We start from the raw sequence: 11,445 nt of genomic DNA, 5'->3' as shown, positions 1-11,445 counted from the left end.
ATCATATTTTCTCACACAAAGTACTTGACTACTAAAAGGAGCACAAAGGCTGAACCTTTATACTTTGTTCTAGGAATCACTTTGGAAATGCAGAAGTTCTAGCAAAATGTAAAAATGTTCATGTTTTAGACGAATTTTAACATATTTTTAATTACCTGATTTGAATTCCATCTGCGTATATATAACAAAATGCAGAAAAGATACTTTATTAAATACACATTAAAATATTAAAAGTAAGCAATGGGGCTAGAGTTCAAATGTCAAAACACTATCACAAAGAACCCTCTACCTCAGTATCCTGTGAAATGAGAAGCACTGTTAAGATAAGCCTTTTGCACCTCTACTGGTGATTTGGAGTGAGAAGCATTTCCATTCACTGCCAATGAATGGACCAAATCAAGAACATTGAGTTTAGATTTCTCGCTTGTCTCTAAAGCTTTGAGTGGAAGAAACACTCTGCTCCCAAAAGGAGTTGTAAAAGACCTATTTAGTGCATAGAGATTTTCATATCCTAGCAGACTCTAAAAAGGAAAAATAATTTCCAAAAGTTATGTCAGCCATACACTGCAGACAGGAAGAGTATGAGCCAAAGGAACAGCAGAGGTCCACAGCAACTGGGGCAAAAATGGGTGGCACCAAGGCTACGCTGTCCTGCAACCCTGGAGCTCCTGTCTGCAGGCAGGACAAAGGGAAAATGTGCAGCAGAAGCAGAAAATGACCTGTGGCCCAAGCTATAGTATATGTTGGCAATGAAACAATGGTTTAGCTGTTTAACCTGAGCTACCTTTTTTTTCTTTTTAAATATCAAAGGTTTCTTTTAGAATAAGTTAAATCAATAAAATCTAAGGCAAAGTACAGCTATAATTGCTCTTTGCACCATCTCTTACAATTTCGGGGGGAATTAGATGAAATTCAGCATAAGTAAAGTCAGTTCAACCATTTTTAGAAAACAAGACTTGAGATGAACTGAACTAAGTGGCACATCAGTGCCAGGGCATGCGGTGAACCTGACAGTGGTGTCGTGCCAGGCCAGCTGCAAAAATGAACTGGCTTTGGAGCTTCAAATCTTGTCATGTAGTGCCATCTTGAGGTCATGGGAAATGAAAAGCAGCTTTTCTGAGTACAGATAGTTTTTATCTGGTTGTAGTTGGAGCAGTCCATTCTTCAGGGTGTGTAATCGAGTGCATTCAGCTGGAACAGAAGACGGGGAAGGACTCCCCTGGCTGGAGCACCACTGGCTCTTTCCCTGCTCCCTGGTGGCACCAGCTCTTCGAAACACCTTTCCCAGAAACAATTCACCTACCCAGCATTTAAAACCCCCAGTGACTGACATCACACTGGCACTGCAGATGAGATTGAGGGCCACAGCACATGGCTGCTCCTCTTTGACAAGGCACATACGCATGGCTGGTCCTCTGCGCTGTGATGCCAACTTTTGTCCCTCCTGAGAGGTGGCAAAACAGAGAGCTGGTGCCATATGTGCAAATCTCCACCTTACCCCCAGCTACTCTAAACACAGTGGTTTGATAGCTTAGGTGCCTGGTGGCCACACCTCTGCCACCTCCAGCACAGCTGGGGGCAGTAGCTCAGGGCTGGGGTTTTCCATGGGGATATTGTGTCATGATGGAGCAGCAGTCACCCTGTGCCTGGTTTTGGGCTGCAAGGGCTGGCCATGGGGCTAGAGAGGGCAGGCAGCAGGATGGGAGCTGCAGGCTGGAGTAAAAGCAAGGCAGCAGAAGAAAGTTTAGAGGAATAACTTGAAGGACTACATAGGGAGGGCACAGCAGGGACACCAGGAAGCTGGGGTGCACTGAGGGCCTGGCCTGGCCATGGCACCTCACCTGCCATGCTGTGCCTGCAAAGGGACGAGGTGGTTTGGTCTTGGGGTGACACTGGAGGCTGAGGAAGGGGTCTGGGCAGTGGCCCCAGCAATGGGTCACACAGGGAGGGGGTGCCCATGGAGGGATAGAGCCCTGCATAGCTGGGGGTAGCAGGTCCCCCATGGCACCAGTGTGTTTGCAGGACATGGCTGGTCCTTTGATGCCATCTCCCATGGCATAGTCCTGGAAGATCAGGTAGCCCATGATGTGGGCAGGTGCACTCTTCACTGGGCTAAGAGCTGGCTGGATGGGTGGGCCCAGAGAGTGTGGTCAACAATGCTGCATCCAGGTGGGATCCAGTCACTAGTGGTGTCCCCCAAGGGTAGCCCAGTTCTATTCAATATCTTTATTGATGGTCTGGGTGAGGAGTTGAGTTTACCATTAGCAAATTAGCAGACAACACTAAGTTGGGTGGGAGTGCTGATCTTCTGGAGGGCAGGAAGGCTATGCAGAGTAATCTGGGCAGGCTGGATCAGCAGTGAGACAAGTGGCAGGAGGTTCAACAAGACCAAGTGCCAGGTCCTGCACTTGGCTCACAACAACTTCGCGTAGCTCTACATGCTGTGACAGAGAGGCTGGAAAGCAGCTCAGCAGAAAAGTACCTGGGGTGCTGGTCAACAGCTGCTGAACATGAGCCAGAGTGTGCCCAGGTAGCCAGGGAGGACAATGGCATCCTGATCTCTATCCTGAATAGTGTTACCAGCAGGATCAGGACAGTGACTGTTCCCTGTACTTGGCATTGATAAGGCCACTCCTTGAATGCTGCGTCGAGTTCTGGGCCCTTCTGTTCGGGAAAGGCTTTGAAATGCTGGAGTGTGTCCAGAGAAGGGAAATGGAGCTGGTGAAGAGGCTGGAGCACAATTCCTGTGAGGAGTGGCTGAGGGAGCTGGGGACTAGCCTGGATAAAAGGGGGCTCGGGAGGGACCTTCTCACTCTCCACAATAGCCTGAAAGGAGGGCGTAGCCAGATGTGGGTCGGTTTCTTTCCACGCAACCAGCAACCAGCAACAGGACAAGAGGACACAGTCTTAAGGTGAGTGTGGGGGCTTATGTTGAACATGAGGGAAATGTTCTTCACAGAGAGTGAGTAGCTATGGGAATGGCCTGCCCAGGTAGGCGGTGGAGTCACCGTTCCTGGAGATGTTTAAGGAACTACAACATTTAGTGCTATTTTCTAGTTGACATGGTGGTGTTCAGTCACAGCTGAGACTCGATGATCTCACAGGTCTTTCCCAACCTAATCGGTTCCGTGACTCTGTGGTGAAGCACGGTCCGCGAGCTCCTCTCGGCCGCTTCCGTGAGCGCTCGCGAGTTTCCGGCCGCCTCGGCCGCGCGCACGGCAGGGGCGGGGGGGTGAGCGCGCGCCCCCCCTACACTCCGCAGCCCCGCTCGGTGCTTCCCGCGCGGGCCGCCCCGGGGCGGAAGCGCCGCTCGCGCCTTCCCGCCGCCCGCTCGGCTCTTTCCGCCTCCCCCTCCGGGGCGCTTCGTTTGTTTCCGCGGCCGCTCGGCTCTTTCCGCGGGGGCCGGCGGCGCGCTCGGCCGTTCCCGCCGCCTGGCGGGCGCTCGGCGCTTTCCGTGAGCGCTCGGCGGTTTCCGTGCGGGGCCGGGCGCGCTCGGCGCTTGCTCCCTGGCTGGCGCTCCTCAGTCGGCCGCTGCCTGCCTGTCGCCGGGCTGGGAGCGCCTGTGTGTGTGAGTGACGCGGCGGAGGTGTAGTTTGACGCGGTGTGTTACGTGGGGGAGAGAATAAAACTGCGGCGAGATCCCAGGCGCGAACGAAAGCAGTGACGGAGCAGCCTGGTAACCGGTAAGAGGAGGACGGCGCCCAGCAAACAGGGGCGGGGGGGAGGGAAGGAAATGGAGCCCGGCGGGGACCAGGGGAGCCGCCGGGCGGCAGGACGCGGGGGCCCGGCCGCGCACCGCCCGCGGGAGGGGCGCCCGCCTTAAAGATGGAGCCGAGCCCTGCAACATCCCCGCCGCCGCCGCGCCGCGAACAAAGGATAATGGCGGATGGGAGCCGGCCCGGCGGCGGCCGCCACGGCCGGGCGGCGGCGGCTCTGCCGGCAGCCAGCGGCGGCGCTCAGCGCGGCGGGGAAGGGGCACCGCGCCCCCCGGCCCCCGGAGGAGGCGGCGGAGGACGACGACGAGGGGGAGCGGCGGCGGCGGGGGGCGGCCGCGCTCCCGCCTGCGCCCCCTCCCCGCCCCGCCGAGTGCGCTCCGGCTCTCGCTCCCCCGCTGCTGCCCCCCGGCCCCGCCGGGCTCCGGGGACCCTCCCGCGGGGCCGCCGCGGCCCCCCGCGCCCGCCGGAGTTCCGCTTCCCCGGCGCCCCGAGCGCGCTGTACGGATAAACAAACAGACTCCCGCCGTGATGGACACGAGTGCGTGGGGCGCTCCCCGGCTCTGTAACGAGAAGCTTTTAATAAAATCTGTGCTCGGAAGCCGGGGCAGCGCTTGGTGTGGTGGTTCGCTGTGACTCCGGGAGGCCGCGCCGGGCCGTGGTGCCGGTCACCCAACACCGCGCTCCGGGCGGGACCCGCGGGCGCAGCCCGAGCCCGGCGCGCAGGTCACGTAACAGGGATACGGTTCCCTTTGCCGCGCTGCTTCTCCCCGGGTAGTATTTTTAACCCAAAGTGAACTTGAGCCAGGCTGCGGCTGGTAAATCTCGGTTTGGGATTTGCTTTTGCCAGTTTTCCACAGACCTGGGTGTTGCACAGCGAACAGGATTTGACCTCTATCCCAGCTTTATAAGCAAATGTCAGCTCAAATGCCTTTTTCCACCTTGCACCAGCCTTGCCTTGCTGCAGCTGAGGGGCTTTTTTTGCTCTTTTCTTGCCTAGAATAGAAGAAAGTATTTTAACTTCGTTCTACATTCAAATCCTGGATATCTCCAGTTTTGTGTCACAGTAGTAAGCAAAAACAACGTGGCAGTCTTAACTTTTTAGAAAAGATTGTTACACCTCTTAAATGTATACAAGGATAAAAAGTTTTAAATGGTCATATGATTTTTTTCATGAAACACTTCAAATTTTTTTTTCTTCCTCCTAAATATGAGACTGCTTGCTCACAATATGCTTCTGGAGTAACACCTGTCTTTTTTTTTTTTTTTCCTGGGGTTAGAAACATGTTTCCTATTTCCTAAATAAAAGACTAGAGACTTCTTAGGAATATCATGTATTTCTGTTTAGTCCCATTCTGACCATCACTAAACACTGTTTTAGAATCTATAAATTTTGAGACTCTACTTGCCATCCTTTCTTCCTTGTATCAACAAATGTGGATTTATATGGTAAAATACGAAGTCACTGAAATAGGCTTTGTTCAAAATGGATATTTGTGATTCACATGTATACTTCCTTGTATGTGAATTTCTGTTTTCTGTTACTTCCACCACTTCTTTTGAAATGAAGGTCAAAGATGCTCTACGTCACTTCACTGTGTAATACCAACATGAGAAGAGGGTTTCCAAACTTCTAATGGATTAATAGACATCTGAGGACTTGCATAAGCAATGTAGCTGTTGACAGTGATTAAAGAGAGTGTAATTGTTGGTGTATTTCATTCATTCTTGGTTTGATGGAATACGCACTACATTTTAAATACAAAAATGGGACAGAAAATCCTTGCTTGTTGTTTTTTGTAGTTTTAGAAAAACATTTTATTCTATTTCATAATAGAGTGGAAGACTCTCAGATCCATATTTTCAAACACAGATCTCTGCATTTCCTCACCAGCTTTGTCCCCTCACAGTTCAGAGAGAAAAGTGAACAGAGAGGTGGTTGTGTATTTGCTAAGCATCACTTCCAGGTAACCTAAAATGAAATTGTTGCACGTAGTAAAGAGTGTAATCATTTTTAATGCTTTCATTTAATTGAGAGGACGCTGGTATTCAGATTGGTACTCTCAATATGGTGTTTGGATCTGCACTGAATGGTCTGCATCTAATTTATTTTGTTTCTCGTAGGTTTGGTGATAAGTGTGTCTACTACTCTGCATAAAAAAAGTAAAGAACCAGTCAAACAAACAAAAAAAATCTGACACATGAAACACCCCAAAGGTGTAAAAGGGGGAGAGGGGTTTGCTGATACAGAAAATTTAGAAACATCTCGCTTAGAAGTCAAGTCATCAATCTGGTTTTCTTGGAAACCTGCACCAGCACAGCTATTGCTATACAAAATCTTCTGTAGATCTTACACTGCAGAGTAGCTGTTCTGCTGCAGTAAGGAGCAGCCTCTTCTTGCCTAAGTGCAGCTACAGCTCTGTAGGTGCATATTTTGATAGGAGACAAGGCCCCAGCTCGGAATTTCTATTGGCAGCGCTTTGAAACAAATGGGATATTCACACTTCACCTCTATTTTTGGATCTCTGGAAGCAAGTGGAGATCAGTTACTCATGCCACACTCCTCAAGGCTTTTGTGCAGTGAGAAGGCCGTGTTAGCTTTCTGCCACTAACTAAAGTTAGTTTAATGGGACATGACAGCAATCCTCATCTACAGAAACAACCCTACTCAGTGTGCTTTGAGCTCACTGGTACCCTACCTGCATACAGCTGAAGTTCGTGACAAGGCAATGATTTTTAAATTTACTCTTTTTTTAGCTGAATCAAAAATTGTGTTGCCTCATCTGTAGTCTGTGAGCTCATATTTCATAGTGATTATGAAAACCTGAGCAGCCTGCCATTAATGATCTATGTACATCTCCCAGCATGAAGGCATTGATACCTATTTTGTTCTTCAAAGCTTTTAGATCACTTGGTTGTACTGCAGTTAAAAAAGGTGAGTGAGAATGAATACGACACCTTCTAGCTTTCCATATTCCTAAAACAGCCTTGTCAGCTGCACAGGAGGTGAAAATGTGCCAGGCTGTAGTTGGCCTTTCAGGTTAAAAAAGCACTCAAAACCAGCGAAGGTTTCTCTGCTGCTGTTTTTGTCTGGCAGTGCTGGATTTATAGTATTATGTGTCTGGTGGAAAGAATAGAAAACTCAGTGTTGGAAGAACCACTTTAAGGTGAGAGGATAAAGAATATGGAGGAGGCATGTTTCTGTTTGGATGCATATATATGGTTTACTTAACATATGTACATACACACAAGTTTAAAGCAGCATTGATACTTGTTAGTTACTTGCAGTGATTTTTTATTAGAGTGCAGAGGTACAGGATGTTATCCTAAGATAATAAACATTCCTATTTTTGTCCTGAGAATATAATGAGAGTTGATATTTTGTAAAAAAAAAAAAAAAAAAGACCATTAGATGAAAGATGGAAAAATATTTCTGAAGATAAGAGAGTCCTGCCAATTGCTGTTCTGGATTATGTTACTTTTCAGTTGTTTGCTGACGGGAGATTTCACAGCCTACTTGAGACACAGTTGCAGGAAACCTTACAGTGAAATATTTTGAATCTACCTTAGTGCAGGAAACCGAAATAAAAATCTCTATCCTTGATGTTTTCACACTTTTTGGAGGGGAGAGTTAAGTGATTTGTAAAAATCTCTGACCTTCTAAGTGTTCAGTGAGGTTATCAGAAAAATTCCTTTTTCCTGCACATGGCAGGGGTTTTCTTCTTTAGGCAGAAACTTTTTCAGATAGATTTCTAAACTTAAAAGAGCAGGTAGCCTAAGAAATCCAGGAATTCATGAAGCTTACCTACTGGCTGATGAACTGAAACCATAGTTCCTCATAACATTTTTTGGGTAGTATTACTGGCCAAAGCATCTTCCATGTCTTTTCCATTGCACTCACACAAATGCTTGGGATTCTGCATGGGAAAATGATCCAGCTGTTGAGAGGTGTGGAGCCTGGTTCATTTTCACCTGGATCATTCCCTCCCCCTGATTGCTACATGGCTGCACAGTATCTGTACCAGCATAATCAGGGGAAGGGATGGGGTTGGAATGAGCAGGGAGGTAAGGGCAGTTCAAGCAGCCATGCTGCTAAGTGGGAAAATACAGCCTATGTAAAAATTTTTAAATTATCACAGTGTTTATAGCTAAGCTGGATGACATAGATGCTGCTGGGATTCTTCTTGCCACAGAGCTGAATCATTCAGCTAAGTCTTAAGTTCTTACATGTGCTAACCATGAGAAATGAACATGAGCAGCAGCTGTTCATGATATTGAACTTCAATATTATGCATTAAACTGATTTGTTGTGCTGCTTATTTCCTTGTCTTAAACACCTTTTCTGTGTGTTTTCAGCAAGTTCTCTGTGCACTTCCTTTACTTCCTTTTTTTTAATTATTCTTTACATTTTAAGTTCACCAGTTGCTGTTCACTACAGCTCTTTGCTGCAGTATTTTAATCATCTCTTCAGAAACTCTGCAACCTCCTGTGACATTTTGGGTCCAATATTACATGCATTTTTCTTATAGGTGCTACCCTAAATCTTTCATTCTCTATACTGTCCAGTATCAACTGGATTTTAGTTTCCCTTGCACCTTTCCTGCGGCTTGAATGTCAGTGTCTCATCTGTAAAACCTCTCATCATCCTTTATACCCCATTAAATAATGGATGGAAAGCATTTTCTTGCTTTTTTTTTTCTAATGACACATCATCTGGCTGTGTGTAGCTGGCCTGGCCTCAAAATCCACTGGTGCCTGTCCATTGCTCCAAGTAGCATACAATATGAGCAGCATTTGTAAATTTACACCTTTCTGGATTGTAGTGAGCTTTCTTTCTCTTGAAAAAAATAAAGCCTAAGACATCACTGTAGGTGTAGGACTCCTGCATTCTTTGTGAAACTCATCCAGATTTTCCTTTTGTGCTGATAGGAAAATTCTGGAAGATAAAGAGGGAGGGAAGGTGTGAGAAAGGGTACTGTGTGCTAATGCCACAGTATAACCAACAAAAATAATCTGTTGCTGTGGTTTTGTCTGAGCTGATACAACAGTGTGTGGCTCTCAGGAGACAGATGTCTTGCTCTCTCCCTCCTGCTCCTGGTTTTGTGGTGTTGGAGCATCCCTTTACATTGTCTGTACTGTTGATTGTATATAAAACATAATAATCCGGTTCAAATCACTAACCCAGGAGAGAACTGTGCTTTTTTAGTAGATAATTTTCTCCTGCATGAGTGAGCTGAATTGGTTGGTGATTGAGATGCTGTTAGCACAAACACTAGTGCGGATTTGCAGTGACAGGGGAAGGAACGAGGGGGACACAACTTTGTCCCTTCAGCAGCACAGAGCTGTTTCAGCAGACCCATCTTGGGCAATGGCAGCATATCCATGACTTGGAGCGAAATAAGGAAGAGTTGGACTCTGTCCATAGTGATGAGAGCCACAAGAGTTTGTCTTTGCAGCTAGGAAAGCTCAGAACACAGTCGAAAAAGAAACAACAACCAAAAAAAACCAAAAACAAACAAACAAACAAAAACCCTAAACAATAAAGTTTTAAAAACCTAGTGTGATTGATACCTGTGTGATTGAACTAACTGCTTCTTATCAGTTCTTATCAGAGGCAGATTTCAGTCTTCTCAAGAGGTTAGATCAGTGTGCCTCTTAGGTACTTCTCGCTGCGAGGAGCCCAGTCAGCAGGGGAGAATTACATAGAACATACCTTTAATGAAGCCCAGGCTGAAATAGGAAGCTCCAGAAGGGGTCCAGGCCCAGCACTTCGTGCACATCCTGTCAGTTGGCCCGAGGCACCTGGGCAGCAGTGAGCTCACTGTAGTGTCACTGTTGCTACAAACTGATAAATGCCTTGGCCTGTCTTCTGGATTGTAAAATATTTAATGATGGCTGAAACTACTGGCCTGGAAGTTGTAGTGTAAAGTTAATGTGGCACGTGTAACCAGTGCACATTACCCTGGGCTGGGGAGAGGTATGTTACCTGCTGCAGATAGCTGCTTTGTCAGCAACGTGGCTGTTTGAAAATACATCTCTGCCCAATCCTCGGAAATCCAATGCTGATTATATAAAAAATACTCATCCTGTTTCCAGCCTCCCACTCTTAACCAGAGTCATCACAAGAGTAATCAAATTACAGAACAGAGGTGTTTTTTTCAGCATCTTTGTTGACTTTCCGCAGTCTTGTGACACCTCTACCCATGATTTGATCTACTTTGCTTTCATTGACAGGCCTGGCTGTAGCAGGGTAGACTCTGCTCCACCTTCCCTGTTCCTGCTCTTGTTCCTGTGCCAGTAGCACCAGTATGACTGCCTGTGAACCGGATCAGAGAACTGGTCCAGGCTAGAAATTATTTGTGTTTCCTTGTCTGTAGTGCAAATTGGTTGCCCAGTCCCGTTTACTAGACAGCTTCACGGACAAGTGTAAAGGTGTAAATAAGAAAGAATTTAGAGGAAACCAGAGCCTGAGCTGTCAGTGCTGCCAGCAGAAATGCTTGCAAGACTGGAGCTGTAGATGCAGAAAGCAAAATGGAGATTTTCTTTTGTGTGCGACACATTGATGTAAAAAATATATTCTGTTTCTTTCTCTCGCTCTTGCGGAGGTGTCTCCTGTTGCTTTCTCCGGGTCATTGCAGACCTTCAGCACTACCAGCAAATCACACCCCTGTTCCGTGGGGTTCCATGGAGTCATGTTGCTCACAGGTGATAGAGGTAAAACTCCGGTTAAGTATTTGCGAAACACTATTCTTTCTTTGGAGATGATGCTTTTGCAGAGTAGATCTGCCTTGCAGGCATATGAGTGATGTTTCTCCTTTAAAAGGCTCTTCTGCACTGTCCAGGCAAATTTGAAAAATACATGAAAAATAAACTAGAATCCACTTGGTTTGTAATGTTAGTCAGAATCATTTTACTACAGAGTTTGATCACTGTTGCATTTCAGTTGGTTTTGAGAGAGAGGGTGGGTCTTAGATTTAATTTTGGTGCATTAAGCAACATAGTCTGGTGCTTCAAGACTAGTGCTAATTGACCAAGGAACGATGTTTTCAATAAAACTAGTAAAGCCAGAGCAATTTTAGGATTTAAAAGTATTTCCAAGTCTAAACTGTGGTTTAAGACCTAAATCTTTTGGTTTTAATGTTGCAATTAATTTTGTGAATAGGATGCATTCAGAAATTTGACAAGGGCGAGGTTTGTAAGGAAGTGCTGTTTTGCTTGTGCATACTTGGGCATACTCTAGCACTCCAGCCTCAGAAAGAATTCAAAAGTTTTCACTTCCTGGAGGGCATTGAAGCAAAAAATATTCTGCACTGCCTGTTAAAAATGAAACAAAGCTATTAAATCGTTTTTTAAACCCCAAAACTATTCAGGTTATTTTTATTCTTTTTCAAAGATTTGACTTGATACGAGGTAATTGTCAGCTTTGTATGAATAACTCAGTCTTACTTTCAGGTGACCATTTCTAAAGATACTTATTAATAAAACAGTGAAAACATTGGTCTGAAGCATCTATTTTGTTGTGTTTTCTTTCTGAACTCATTAGAAGTGTTCTGTGTTTTTTTAAACAAGACTTTCCAATATTTACCAAGTTATATAACTTCATGCTTTTATACTATGGGTTGAACTCTAGAAATACATACCACATATGTTCTAAGCATCAATCAGAATGATTACTGTTTGTTTAAATAGTTCATGTCTGTCAAGCTTGCAGCATAAATATCTCAAGTGACAT

At 46.2% G+C, this 11,445-nt stretch overlaps 1 protein-coding gene across 1 annotated transcript in view; it reads left to right on the top strand.

Annotated features, from left to right (window-relative positions):
* Nucleotides 1-3,494: 3,494 nt before the first annotated feature.
* Nucleotides 3,495-11,445, top strand: part of CREB1 (cAMP responsive element binding protein 1) — a 39,808-nt gene continuing 31,857 nt past the window's right edge. The window contains exon 1 of the mRNA XM_014879440.2: nucleotides 3,495-3,683. The gene's annotated coding sequence lies outside the window, so the exon portion shown is untranslated. The remainder of the gene's footprint in view (nucleotides 3,684-11,445) is intronic.

The sequence above is a fragment of the Sturnus vulgaris genome, chromosome 7 (assembly GCF_052056855.1).
Source record: "Sturnus vulgaris isolate bStuVul1 chromosome 7, bStuVul1.hap1, whole genome shotgun sequence".
In the NCBI taxonomy this organism is placed as follows: Eukaryota; Metazoa; Chordata; class Aves; order Passeriformes; family Sturnidae; genus Sturnus; species Sturnus vulgaris.
This window is presented reverse-complemented; position numbering and strand designations above follow the sequence as displayed.